The sequence below is a fragment of the Sus scrofa genome, chromosome 4 (assembly GCF_000003025.6).
Source record: "Sus scrofa isolate TJ Tabasco breed Duroc chromosome 4, Sscrofa11.1, whole genome shotgun sequence".
Lineage (NCBI taxonomy): Eukaryota > Metazoa > Chordata > Mammalia > Artiodactyla > Suidae > Sus > Sus scrofa.
The window spans coordinates 87,910,933-87,924,433 of NC_010446.5; the positions used below are offsets into that span (position 1 = coordinate 87,910,933).

Below are 13,501 nucleotides of genomic sequence, written 5' to 3' on the forward strand. Positions count from 1 at the left end.
TTATTCTTCTCTCAACATAAATCCAGTCCCCCCCAAAAAGGTGAAGTTTTAGATTTCTCGAGCCTATGGTGCCTGTTCCTTCTTTTCCTTGCCGGACTCGAAACCCTTTTCTGTCTCCTTTTTTAAACTTTTCCTGAGACACCGGGAGAAGGATACTCAGAGCTTTCGTTTTCGGAAAAGACAAAAAAAAAAAAATGAAGGGAAAAAAAAAACACATAACTTACGTTCATCCAGGAGTGCCCAGTTTGGGAAAGAAGAAAACAGAGCTATAATCCACTGCGTTCCCCCAACCCAAAAGGGAGAATTTGTTGTGAAACGCTTCTTTTTCCACTTTGCCGGTGGAGGAGCCCGGTGGTAGGCATCCATCCACAGGCTGATGCAAGATGCCTTTGAGAGAAACCTCACATTCTGAGGATTCCTGGGAAAGCGCCAGGGATCCCAGCATCCAATATATTGCACATTTGGTTTCAATTAGGAAGGGGGTTGGGGAGGGAAGAAGGAAAGTCACCAATCAGAGCTGTTTTCTGTTTAGAGACTATTTCTTTTGACCCAAGGGACCACGGGCAAAGCTATAATTTACAGCAAAACCCATTCATAGAAGAAAAAATATGTAAAACCGTAGGACAGACTTAAAGACATAGCTCCCTTCCGCCTTATCCCCACCGCATCCATTCCCAACCCCTCTGCATCCATCTAAGACTCGCCACCACCCGCCCCTGCCCCGTGACCCCCACCTCATTTTTCTTACTTGAGCTGAAGCTATGAACACAACTTAAGGTTTGGATTCTCTTCCAATTGAAGCTTCCAGGACAGTTGGGTCACACACATGGAGTTGATCTTTGGTGTTTTATCCATGAAAGCCCACAGCTGAGCCCTCCCTCAAAAAGATTTGACTTAATCCCTTCCCCCACCCCCACTACCTCGCTCACCAAAAAAAAAAAAAAAAAAAAAACCCAAAACGGACAGTTTGAGAGTCTAGGATTCCTATTTTTTTCCACTCAATTCCCAGTTGATTGCTGCCTCTGAGGGTCTGTTGCTGTCCTGAATTCATGCTGCTAAATGAAAACACAAGCATTTACAAGGACTTTCTAAATTATTTTGAATTTTTTTTTCTTTTTACTCTTTTTTTTTTCCTATGCATGGCAATGAAGAGAGATCTTGTGAAAGGGGAGTGTAAGTGACAAGGAGGAACCTCTCCTCTGCTCTGTAAAAGAGTAACTAATGATCCCTTCTATCCTTCAAGGCTCTTGGCCTTAACCCTTTGGTGCCTGGATCATTCCTTCCCTAGCACAGGCTTGGTCTGCCCTGGAGGTCTTGATTCTCTGTGAGTACAGAGAATGCAGTGTATGCAGAGACTCAAAATCAGGAGACGTGTTGGAGGGAGGCAGATGGTGTAAGAGATGTCAAAAAGACCTAACTCATCTTTGAGAGATGGCCTACTCCTCAAGAGACGTGGTGCCTCTGGGTTCTGAGGTTCTCACTGTCTCTTCCCTGCTAGTATTTTGACAGGCAGTATGGGATTGCACAGCCCGGAAGATGAGCAAGAAGAGAGGTGAGTTGAACAGGAAAAAGAGAGTGGAAAGGGACCATGGAAGCACATTTCCATAGTAAATTTGGAGTGGGAGGTACTTCTCAAGAGGAACAGGAAGGCAGGGAGACCTCCAATTGGGGTGGCCATGAAGAGCCAAGCTGCCAGTGTTAAATCTCTAAAGGGCCCTAAAGCTCAGTCAGAAAGTGGCCTTCATACCTGACCTATGCTTCCCGGACAGAAGGGGACTCGAAAACCTGGTGAGCGTTCAGAGGGCAGCCGCAGAGATGATTGCAGGTAGAAAATAAGACCTAAGAGGAAATGCTAGAACTAGAGTTATTTTATAAGGAGAAGAAATGATGCAGAGATAAACCTATTAAGAAGACTTCAAGTAAAGGATAGAACCCAAAGTTAGCAGAGGGGGATTAACTCAGCTCAACTTAATACATTTATATTGATCATTTATTAAACACTTTACTGGGAGCTTGCCTGAGACAACAGACATCTGGATACTGAAACACTCCTAGAATCCTCCCAGATATCTAGGTCTGTAATTATTTACCTCTTTGGCATTACCATGAAGACTGCACTGGTAGCATGGCTTGTAATTTCACAGACTTGGTTTGAGAGGACAGGTCAAATGTGGAGAAGGGTAATAATTTCACAAAGCCAAAATCTGATAAAGGACAGAAAAAGTATGTGTCCTCAAACACCAGTATTTAAGGTGGTTCTACTCCATAGTCAGGGTTTTGTGTGTGTGTGTGTGTGTGTGTGTATAACTAGAACTAGTGATGCTGACTCCAAAACTCAGACACACTTTGGTCTCTGTGAGGAGGGAAGAATGGGTAGCCCTGTCAGGAGTCTATTGGTATGTAGACCAAGGAGACTTTGGGGACGTACTCGCTGAGTGAAGAAAGAACCAAGAGGCAATAGACAGCCCTAAGTGCAGCCAAGCTGTGCCAAAGGTAAGGAGAAGCTCTAAGAAAAATACCATGTCTATCACTCAGGTTATTCCTAAGCGAATCTAGGGTCTAACCTTGAACTCTAAGAAGGCTACCAAACATAGAGCAAGAAAAAGTTGAGAGAAGCATTTTACTAAAATATTTGAGAGAGATTGAAAGCATTAGGAGGAATCATCAGGTTCAGATTTGAGCCTCCATTTTGGAAGAGAGCTCTTGTTGGGGTGGAAGTGGGAAATGCCCCTTCAGACTTGACAACCACCATTGCTGCACCAAGCCACAGCTGAAAAGAAAGAATATGGCAAATGCCACTTCAAAGCTGAGAGGAGTAATTCGCAGAATACACAGAAAAAAAATTTTTTTCCTGGAGATTCTCAGAACTAGTCAACAGAGTTTTGAGTAAGGCTGGAATTCCTAAAATTGTGGGAACAGATGTGGAGAAATACCATTTTGTTACTCTTTTGTGAACAGCTTTTGCCCCCTGGACTGGCTTAGGAAACATGAGTCATAGCAATCAGAATTATTTATGTTCCATAGGCGGTAATACATCCTAGTTATGAGGGCTGTTTTACACTAAAAATGAGTTACTGACAAACAGGATAGGATTCTGTTACCTGGACTTTACTAAAAATAAGATAGATTTAGCTGAAATGGTCAAGATACAGTATTATTTAGGAGCAAGGAAATGTGTGAGGTGACTTTCCAAGCTCTGTTGAGGTCTACAAACCAAGGTTTAAGTGTTAGAATTGAAATAACCACAGTATTTCTTTTTTTTTTTTTTTTTTTTTTTGTCTTTTTGCCTTTTCTTGGGCTGCTCCCGAGGCGTATGGAGGTTCCCAGGCTAGAGGGTCCAATCAGAGCTGTAGCCACCAGCCTACACCAGAGCCACAGCAATGCGGGATCCGAGCCTCGTCTGCAATCTACGCCACAGCTCACGGCAACGCCTCCTTAACCCACTGAGCAAGGCCAGGGATCGAACCCGCAACCTCATGGTTCCTAGTCGGATTCATTAACCACTGCGCCACGACGGGAACTCCTAACCACAGTATTTCTATCTTCAAATACTATAAAGGGTTGGACAACTTTGTGGTGCTTTCAGAAGTAAAATAAAAGATGGAAGTAAAAGGATTGTAACTAGCTTAGTTTAAGAAACATACACACAAAAACAAACACAGATCTCCTAGAGTAATGAAAAACAAACGAGATCTAATCAAACTCATAAGCTTCTGCACAGCAAAGGAAACCATAAACAAAACAAGAAGATAACTTATGGACTGGGAGAAAATATTTGCAAATGAGTGACCAATAAGGGATTAATCTCAGAAACATACAAACAAACTTATGCAGCTTAATATCAGGAAAACAACCAATGAAAAAATTGGACAATAAAAAAAGGAATTCCCCGGTGGGGGGATGTGCCTCGGCTGTGGGATGGAAATCCTGTGAGATCAGATTGTTATGATCATTATACAACTACAGATGTGATAAATTCATTTGACTAAAGAAAAAAAAAAAAAAAAAGGAATTCCCACTGTGGAGCAACGGGATAGGCAATATATTAGAAGCGCTGGGATGCAGGTTCCATCTCAAGCCAGCACAGTGAGTTATAAAGATCTGTTGTCGCTCGCAGCTGCAGTGTAAGTCAAAACTGTAGCTTGGATCTGATCCCTAACCCAGGAACTCCATATGAGATGGGATGGGGAAAAAAATTAGAGAAATAGCTATTTAGATCTTTTGCCCAGGAAGACATACAGATAGCTATAAAGCATATGAAAAGATGCTCAACATCACTAATTATTAGAAAAATGCAAATCAAAACTAAAATGAGGTATCATCTCACACCAGTCAGAATGGCCATCATCAAAAAGTCAACAAACAATAAATGCTGGAGAGTGTGTGGAGAAAAGGGAACCCTTCTACACTGTTGGGGGAATGTAAATTGGTGCAACCTCTATGAAGAACAGCAAGGTGGTTCTTTAAAAAACTAAATATAGAGCTACCATATGATCCAGCAATCCCACTCCTGAGCATATATCCAGAGAAAACTCTAATTTAAAAAGATACATGCACCCCAATGTTCACTGCAGCATTATTTACAACAGCCAAGACATGGAAACAACCTAAAGGTTCATTGACAAAAGAATGGATAAAGCAGATTTGGTAGATATATACAGTGGTATACAATGGAATATTATTCATCCATAAAAAAGAATGAAATGATGCCACTTGCAGAAATTTGGGTGGACTTTGAGATTCTCATACTGAGTGAATTAAGTCAGACAAAGACAAATATCATATGACATCACTTATATGTGGAATCTAATAAAAATAGTACAAAAGGACTTATTTTAAAAACAGGAACTCAAAGATTTCAAAACCAAACTTATGGTTACCATAGGTAAAACCATTATGGGGAGGGAAGAATTTGGAGGGTGGGAATAACATACACAAACTATTGTATAAAGTAGGTGTTTAATGAGAACTTATGGTATAGCACAAGAAAATCTACTCAATAGTTTGTAATAACCTATGTGGGTAAAAAGAATGCATGTGTTTATATGTATGACTGATTCATTTGCTTTACACCTGAAACTAATACAACATTGTAAATCAACTTATCTCCAAAAAAAATAAATTAAAAAAGAAAGATTTTCTCAGTGCTAAGATGCACCAGTAAAAGGAATGAAATAGATAAAAATAAAAACAATTCTATGTATTTTTATTTGTTGAGAAAAAGATGTGGTGCATGTATATATAGTGGAATATTATTTAGCCATAAAAAGTATAAAATAATGCCATTCACAGCAATATGGATGGACCTAGAGATTATTACACTAAGTAGGTCAAAGACAAATATTTAATATCACTTACATGTGGAATATAATCTAAAAATGATACCAAAAATTTACTTGTAAAACAGAAACAAACTCAATGATTTCAACGTCAAACTTGTTGAAAGGGGAACTTACCAAAGGGGAACTGTGGAAGGGAGTGATAAATTAGGAGGATGGGAATAACACATACACACTGATGTATAAAACAGATAATTAACAAGAACCTACTGTATAGCACAGGGAAATCTACTCAATAGTCTGTAATAAGCTGTATGGGAAAAAAGAATGGATAAATGATTATGCATAACTGAATCACTCCACTGTACACTTGAAACTAGCAAAAGTCCGTTCTAAGTCAATTATACTCCAATAAAAATTTTAAAAAGAAAGAAATACACACACAAACACCTTAAAAACCTATATGGTATTCACAGAAACCAAACTTAGTTGGTACACTTAAGCTTCACAAGGATTTAAAACTAGAAATTAGGAATTCCCATGGTGACTCAGTGGGAACCCAACTAGCATCCATGAGGATGTGGTTCAATCCATAGCCTCATTTAGCGTGTTAAGGATCCATCGTTGCCGTGAGCTGTGGTGTTGGTTGCAGAGGCAGCTCAGATCTAGCATTGCTGTGATTATTGCAGCTCTGATTTGACCCCCTAGCACAGGAACTTCTATATGCCGTGGGTGCAGCCCTAAAAAGAGAAAAATAAAAATAAAATAAAAATAACAATTAGACACCTAGTAACCTAATGTCTAGTTACCTTCTCCTTTCTTCTTTTTCTTATCCTTCTTTTATCTCCCCCTTCCCTCCCTCTTTCTCTCTCTCATTTAATCATTCATTTCCTATCTCTCTCTTCATCTCTACACATCTTGCTTTAACCTATTCTTTTTTAGCAGATCAGACTTTTCTACTTCTTTTCACACATTGAAGTTAATTACCCTAAAATGATGTCTTAACTCTCAAATATATATCTTCTCACTTAAAGTGAATGAGAGAGGGTTACTAGTTTTTTTAAAGCTCAGTTCTGGAATCCTGAGTTGAAGAATTTGGCTGGTCAGGTGTATTTCATGTATGCATCCACTGTCTCTAAACTGCAGAGGACAATGGATCGTGTAATATGAATACTGCTCCATCATGCTCACAGATGGTCAGTTTCAAAAAAGGAGTGTCATACATTGAAAGACAGACCAAAATATTATGCTGCATCAATAAAGGCTGACAATCCTTGGATTTTAAAGTAATTGTACCTCACCAAACAAAACAAGAGAAAAATGTATAAAGTCATATTGTGCACGTATTTAACTTAAGTACCAGTTTTAAAACCTAATCCTTAAAATGTCTTTTATTGGTTAACCTGTCTAATAGATACTTCCATTGACATATATTAAGTCACAAAGGCTTAATTTTTAAAATCAATACAGAGGAAGTCTTGATAAACAACAGAAAATCTTCAGTTTTCTCACAAGCAGAATGGTCTTAAAGTCCAGACAGCTGCATATGGACTTTCACTTAGTGGTTTAGCTCACAATTTAAGAATCTTAGCGTGCTTAAGAATTATCTGATGGCAGGGGTTCCCATTGTGGTTCAGAAGAAACGAACCCAACTAGTATCAATGAGGATGCAGGTTCAATCCCTGGCCTTGCTCAGTGGGTTAAGGATTCCACAAGTTGTGGTCTAGGTCGCAGACAAGCCTCAGATCTGGCATTGCTGTGGCTGTGGTGTAGGCCAGCAGCTGTAACTCCAATTCGATCCTTAGCCTGGGAACTTTAATTTTCATATGTCGAAGGTGTGGCCCTAAAAAAAAAAAAAAAAAAAAAAAAAGAGTTATCTTATGGAGTTGTATCCACAAAAGTATGAATACTATCTTTATGAGCAATTCAAATGTCTCAAAGGTAATATCAACCCTAAGAGATTTTCCCTTCTATGGGCTGGGTCTTACTCACACATGCTGCTAGACACTGTTATTCTGTGACAGGCTTTAATGGAAGATGATCAAGTTTAAACCCTTTGTGAGCAGAGTAACCTTGAACAAGTCACTAACTTGTGCATCTATAAAATGAGGGATGATATGAATGAACAGCTCACAGGGTTGTAAGAATAAAATGAGATCAGGAAAGAATAATTTATCAAGTGCTTAGTTGATGTCGGGCATTCTTCTTAGAAGTTTATGTTTATTATTTTACTTCTCCAAAGAACTTTATAGGGTAGGTACTATTATTTACCCAATGTCCATATGTGGAAATTAATGCACCAAAAAACTTAACTTGCCCAAGATCATACATTAGATGAGTTAGACTATATGTATGTGTGTATATAACATATGTATACACATGCACACACACATATATATGCTTTTTTAATAGTAAAGTGTGTGTGTGTTTATGAGGTGAACAGAAAAGATGCAGAGTGGGTGGGAAAGAGTTCTTAGTTTTTCAGGGATTGAAGTCTTATGATCCATGTGGAGAATCATCTACGTTATTTTCCTTTCTATCCTTTCCCCCACCCACCCCCCAGAAGCCCATCCTTGTGTCACTGCTTCTTAGCACTTCCATCAGAGAAAGAAATGAGAGATTTTTTTAAAAAATTAAAGTGATTCTGTCTGTGAATCTTCCATGGACCAGCTGAAAAGTCAAGACAAGAGGAAGTTGAGGTTAATGGCCAAAATAAGATTCTTATTTGTCTGTGTTTTTAACAATACCACATATAGCATTTCACAGTTTAAAGGAGTGCTTTCACAGACATGACTTCATCTGATCCTCCGACCGCCTCAGTGTGTACTCAGTGCAGATATTAATATCTTCATTTGACAAATAAGGAAAATGAAGCTCACGGAAGTAGCAACTTTGTTGAAGGTTTTTGTCGGTAAATGGCAGAATCTGAGTTTGAATCCATTTCTTATTCTCAGGGTGCTTTCTGCCCCTTTGGCATCAACAACAAACCTGAAAAGCCTCCAGACCCTTGACTGACACCCAATCCTAGTGAACTAGGTTATCTAGCTTCCCTGCCTGCTTTGCTGTTCTTCCATTTCCTTTTTCACTGTGGAGAAAGAATAACAAATCCTCACCTCGGCAGAAAATCTGAGATGAGGGGTGGAGAAAATAGGCACAGAGAACTCAGAGGTGGAACTCAGCCTTAGATTCCCTGAGGAGAGTGAGGGCTACAAAGAGAGCTTTTAAAACAATGCATTTCACATCCTGATCCTAGGAATGTAACACTTCTCCCGGCTCAAGTCTGGAAACCTAAACTATCTGGTCATATAAGAAAGTAAACTACTTTTAAATACCTCCAAGGCAACAGGATCTCTCAACAGCTCGAGTATTTATCAACACTCAGTGTCAAAAATTCTGCTTTTTGCCTATCCCGAATCTCCTCATCTCCCATTTTGCCTCATGCCTCCTCCCTGAATGCAGTGGAAACAACCCTCAGCAAGTTAAACTATCTCCCAGCTCCTTATACACACATACACATATTTCAGAGCAGAGTGGAGTTTGAACAGCAGTATTATTTTTCCATGCTCAGGCCCAGTTTGGAGCAATCATCTTATACATAATGATAACCCTCCTTATGAAATTTGAAGACCCTCAGCTGCCTCGCGTCCGGGCTGGGGTTTTTCCGGCGTCTGGAAGAGAAACAGCATAATCCCCACTGACTGTCCTGTTAGGGATCCAAGAAGCTTGGAAAAATCAAAGGACTTCTTAGTTATTTTAGTCTCACTTTTAGGGATTCATCGTCCTTTCCTTGTGTATCTCTGGAGGGCATTGAGAAGCCTGAGAGTTTAGTATCTATGTTCCAAGGGGCGAGGGCTATACATAATTATTAAATATTATTTTATCCTCTAAAACATCTCACTTTAGAGACTTTGTTTGCTTAATGCCCTATCATTCATTTCTCAATGCATAACTCCATCCCATTGCCCTGAGTTACACCATAAACACCACCTCTCTGTTTCTAATACACAACATATTTCAAAGCAGAAAGGAATTTATAGTGCCAATGTTATTTTTCCATGTACAATTCCAGTTTGGAATGTCCAGCAGCACTCAAATTGCCTTTCAAGATAAAGACCAGATTCTGATTCTATGTAATCCTCGTGTGCTTCTGGGAAATCTCAGATGTTAGTCTTACGGCTGGAATCTGCCTTCTCTAGGGCCCTTCATATCCCAGAGAGGAATCATTTATATCAAGCCAGACTCCGTCAGAATTCTCCAGTGGCCTTTTGCCAGAGCTCTCACAGCCAGCAAGATAAGTTTCAGTTCTAAGACTGGGGCAACACAAAACAAGGGCAAGTCTTCTACCCTGACCTCAGTTCAGTGTAAGCTGGGAGGAGCCTTAGAGGTCAACCAGCATAGTGCCCTCATTTTACAGCTGAGTCCCAGCAGAGTTAAGTGATTTGCCTGAGGTCACGCAAAGCAGAGAGGAAAGCACAGCATAGAACTCACCTCTCTTGAGACCCTATCCATAATTCTTTACAAAACATCATGCAGCACAAAATACTCTCTCTCTCACTTTTTGGTTTTTTTTTTTGGGGGGTGGGGGTTGGTCTTTTTAGGGCCACACCCATGGCATGTGGAAGTTCCCAGGCTAGGGGACGAATTGGATCAGTAGCTGCCAGCCTACACCACAACTACCACCAATGCAGGATCCAAGCCATGTCTGTGACCTACACCACAGCTCACGGCAATGTCAGATCCTTAACCCACTGAGCAAGGCCAGGGATTGAACCTGTGTCCTAAACCCAATGAGTGAGGCCAGGGATAAATCCCATGTCCTCATGGATACTAGTCTGGTTTGTTACTGCTGAGCCATGATGGGAACGTCCCAAAATACTCTTACTCTAAACATTTATAAGATTTAAGGCCAACAAAAAGGAAAAAGTAGATGAAGCATCTGTAGACCATGGAGGGCCAGGGAATGGCCAGATGGGAACGGAATCTGGGGAAGATCGCCCCATGAGATGTCAGCAGCCTCTGAGAACACAGATGAAGTCCTGCAATTTCTTGTTCTTTGTGTTGCCTTTGGCAGTCCCAGTTTCTTCAACAGGATGAAGGTTAGAGGTAGACTTATTTTTTTCATGGAAATCCAAATACACAAGAGAGAGATCTGGCAGAGGTGAATGGAGAGATGGACTCTGCATCCCTTCCACTCCTTACAGTGAAGGCCCCTGGATCCTCACCTGCAGACTCAGTCTCACCTCCCCTTCCACCACCTTGCTAGAATCACTCTGAGCCTCATGGAGGAGGAATCGTGATGTCATGGCTGGTCTGTCTTTAATTATAGACCTACATCTGGTCATGGTCCTGATTCCAAGTTTTATCAACATTCCTGAGGCCCAAGATAGTAAATATTTGTAGGTCTGCTCAATCCACAGTGACCTCAGTACCGCCCTCTCTCCTGCAAGGGTGGACTACCGAATCCATGCTTGTATTACATAACCTCCATTTCAGTGGCCATAATTGAAGGGATCGGGAATATACAGCTGACCCAAGCTACTTTTTGAATTCTGTTTCATAAAATGCAAGAAATCGTTTCATAAAATTTGAAAATGGGTCAAGGAATTGCAAATCCAGTCTGGATTAGTTTCTTAGAAAGAGGAGATATTGACTCTGAAATCTCAGGTGGTAATATTCTCTGCATAAAATGGACCATGGCAGCAGAGAAAGCTTTTCTACAGCGAGAAAAGAACAAAGTCAATGTGCAAAAAATGCAAGGACAGGTGAGAATCCTGGCAGTTGTCTGCTTCCAATTTCCAAGCTCTTTCCAGGGTCAGGATGCATTTTCTGCTCTTGGATTCCCACAAGATGCTCTGTATCCTTATATTGCATTCCTGCATGTTGCTCAAACTTCATCAAGTAGGCTTCTGTCACACTCCTTTTATGTTTCTGCACAGGCATCTCTTCTAAATTAACACCTCAGTAAGAATAGAAGGTAACTGGGTTCCCATGCTGTACATTAGGAAAAAGAAATTGTGTTGGGGGAAATAACAATTAAAAAAAAAAAGAATGGAAGATGGGTATCCTTATTCCAATTATAATGGACAAGAAAACTCACTCAGAGAATAACAGAGGTATTCCCAGTGATTTTTATCTACTTGTTGACCAACTACTTATTTGCCTGTATTCTGAAGTAATATCTCCTTCTTAAGTGCTGTGCTGTGAGCTCTACTGCTATATCAGGAAAAAGCTACCATACTAGGTATTTCAACAGAAGGGATCTTATATTAGGAATTGATCATAAAGGTGTTGGAGGACTGACCAATCAGAAGTAATAACTACAGAAAGCAGCTACCACCCCAATACTGGGAGAATAAAAAGAGAAAGTTTGGGGCTATGAGAACTTGGGAGCTGGAAAGAGGGGGCACCATGTAACTACAGCTCACATCTCTAAGGTGGTTCATAATCTGGTTTCTCAAGGTACCACTGATACCACATGTTGAGTCTGGTTCTAGGAGTCTGGAAAGAAGCTGGAAGCTGGAACAAACTGCTATGGTGGCATGAAATGCCACTGCTGGAGATAAGGGTCACTACTGGAGTAACAACACTGATGCCAGGAAACATGTGTCTTCTTTCCTCCTCCCAGCTTTCAATCTTCATCTCCTGCCTCCTATTGGGAGTATCTAAAAGGAGGTCTGTTGGTAAGGGAGTCCCTGAATGTAGTTGCAGAGACCCAATCCCAGCATCCCAGAGCAGAGCATAGAAAAATGGATTTAAAGCTGAGGTACAAATCACCTCAACCTGGACACACTCTCCACTAATTACCAATGTCTTGTCTAGATTATTGTCCATGTGTCCTCCCTCCTTAGATGCCAGTCTTTGCTGTGACACCTATATCTTTCAATGGCTATACCTAGTACAGTGTACAAGGCACCATTCCTCTCCACAGAATGTTCCTAACCTGAAACCATGGCCCTTCTAAGGCAGTTGCAACTTGCTTCAACTATTTCAACATGTCAGTGTACCTCCTTATATGAGAAAACCAGCCCCAGGGCCTTTGCACTTGCTATTCCCTTTACATGAAATACTCTTCTCCATCTAGTCAGCTGGATTGCTCCCTAATTTCCTAAAGACTTTACTCAAATGCCACTTTTCAATGAACTCTGACCACCATAATATTTTACCCTCACTTATATTCTCTATCTGCCTTTCTTTTTAAAATCATTCTAGAGCCAATTAACACTTATGTGCTTAATTCTTCATATCAACTAGAATATAAACACTATTCATTTTGTTTAATACCATATTATCAAATGTCTATAACTGTTCTTGGCATATAGAAGGAACTCATATACATTTATTGAATGTTGAATGAATGAATTAAAGGATGCCTGCAATAAGACCTGAGAGAGTTGGAAATATTTGTGTTCTAAACAAAGAAGTCAGAAAGAAATCAGAGGCAGTATCTTTTGCCCATCCTAGAAATCACCTCTGGGAGCAGCTGGGGAGAGATGAGCATCAAATTTCCTAGAGCCCTCAGGGCCATCCTGGAATGAGAACTGAAAAGGACAAGGTGAGCGGAAAGGCAGAGGTCAAGAGTACCCAGTTCTTTTAATAGCTCTTACTGCAGTAAGTCAAATGAGCTAGTGTAGCATGAAGGAACAAACCTCATAGTGAAGGACAATTTGTTAAAAGATAAGGATGAAGCAGGGGCATGTACATGGCAGTATGGGGGCAGTAGGCTATCAGGATGTGGATGGGATGGAGACTTTGGGGCTTAGCAGGCAACAGGACATTCACCCCTTCAGAAAAATCCCAGCACACCCCCAGGAAAGCTATGAGTCCACAAAACAAGTTAGGCTTGCATAAGTAGGCGAGAATAGAATTTTCTCACTCAGGAATGAAGTATTCCAGCCACCATTTCACCCTGCTATGTCCCCATCACTGGAGGGTGAGTCACAATGACTTAAAGAAAAACATGATGGGGCCTAAAACCCCAGAAGTGCTTAGGAAATGTTCTCCCTATGCCAGTAACTGAGATTCAGTGATGGAGGGACCCAAACTAGGGGCCAGCCTGGTCCTAATACTTCTCTAAGAGGGCTCTCCCTGAACCCCGGTTCTCCTTTCTCTGCCTCCTAAAATTCCACCTATCTTGCTCACCTGCCAATGCATTCTAACCAGGGAGGAATAAAAGCCGATGGCTAGGTAGCCTTGGTCCCCTCACTTCACCAGCAGCAGGAAAA

General features: G+C 40.7%; 1 protein-coding gene across 5 annotated transcripts in view; it reads right to left on the reverse strand.

Annotated features, from left to right (window-relative positions):
• DDR2 (discoidin domain receptor tyrosine kinase 2) overlaps window positions 1-886 on the reverse strand; it is a 162,081-nt gene extending 161,195 nt beyond the window's left edge. For 2 of the 5 annotated variants that reach the window (XM_021089500.1, XM_021089494.1), the window contains exon 1: window positions 749-886. The gene's annotated coding sequence lies outside the window, so the exon portion shown is untranslated. Of the gene's footprint in view, window positions 1-224; window positions 460-748 lie in introns of those variants that run through there. The other 3 variants (XM_021089497.1, XM_021089501.1, XM_021089499.1) reach the window with 3 other exon arrangements.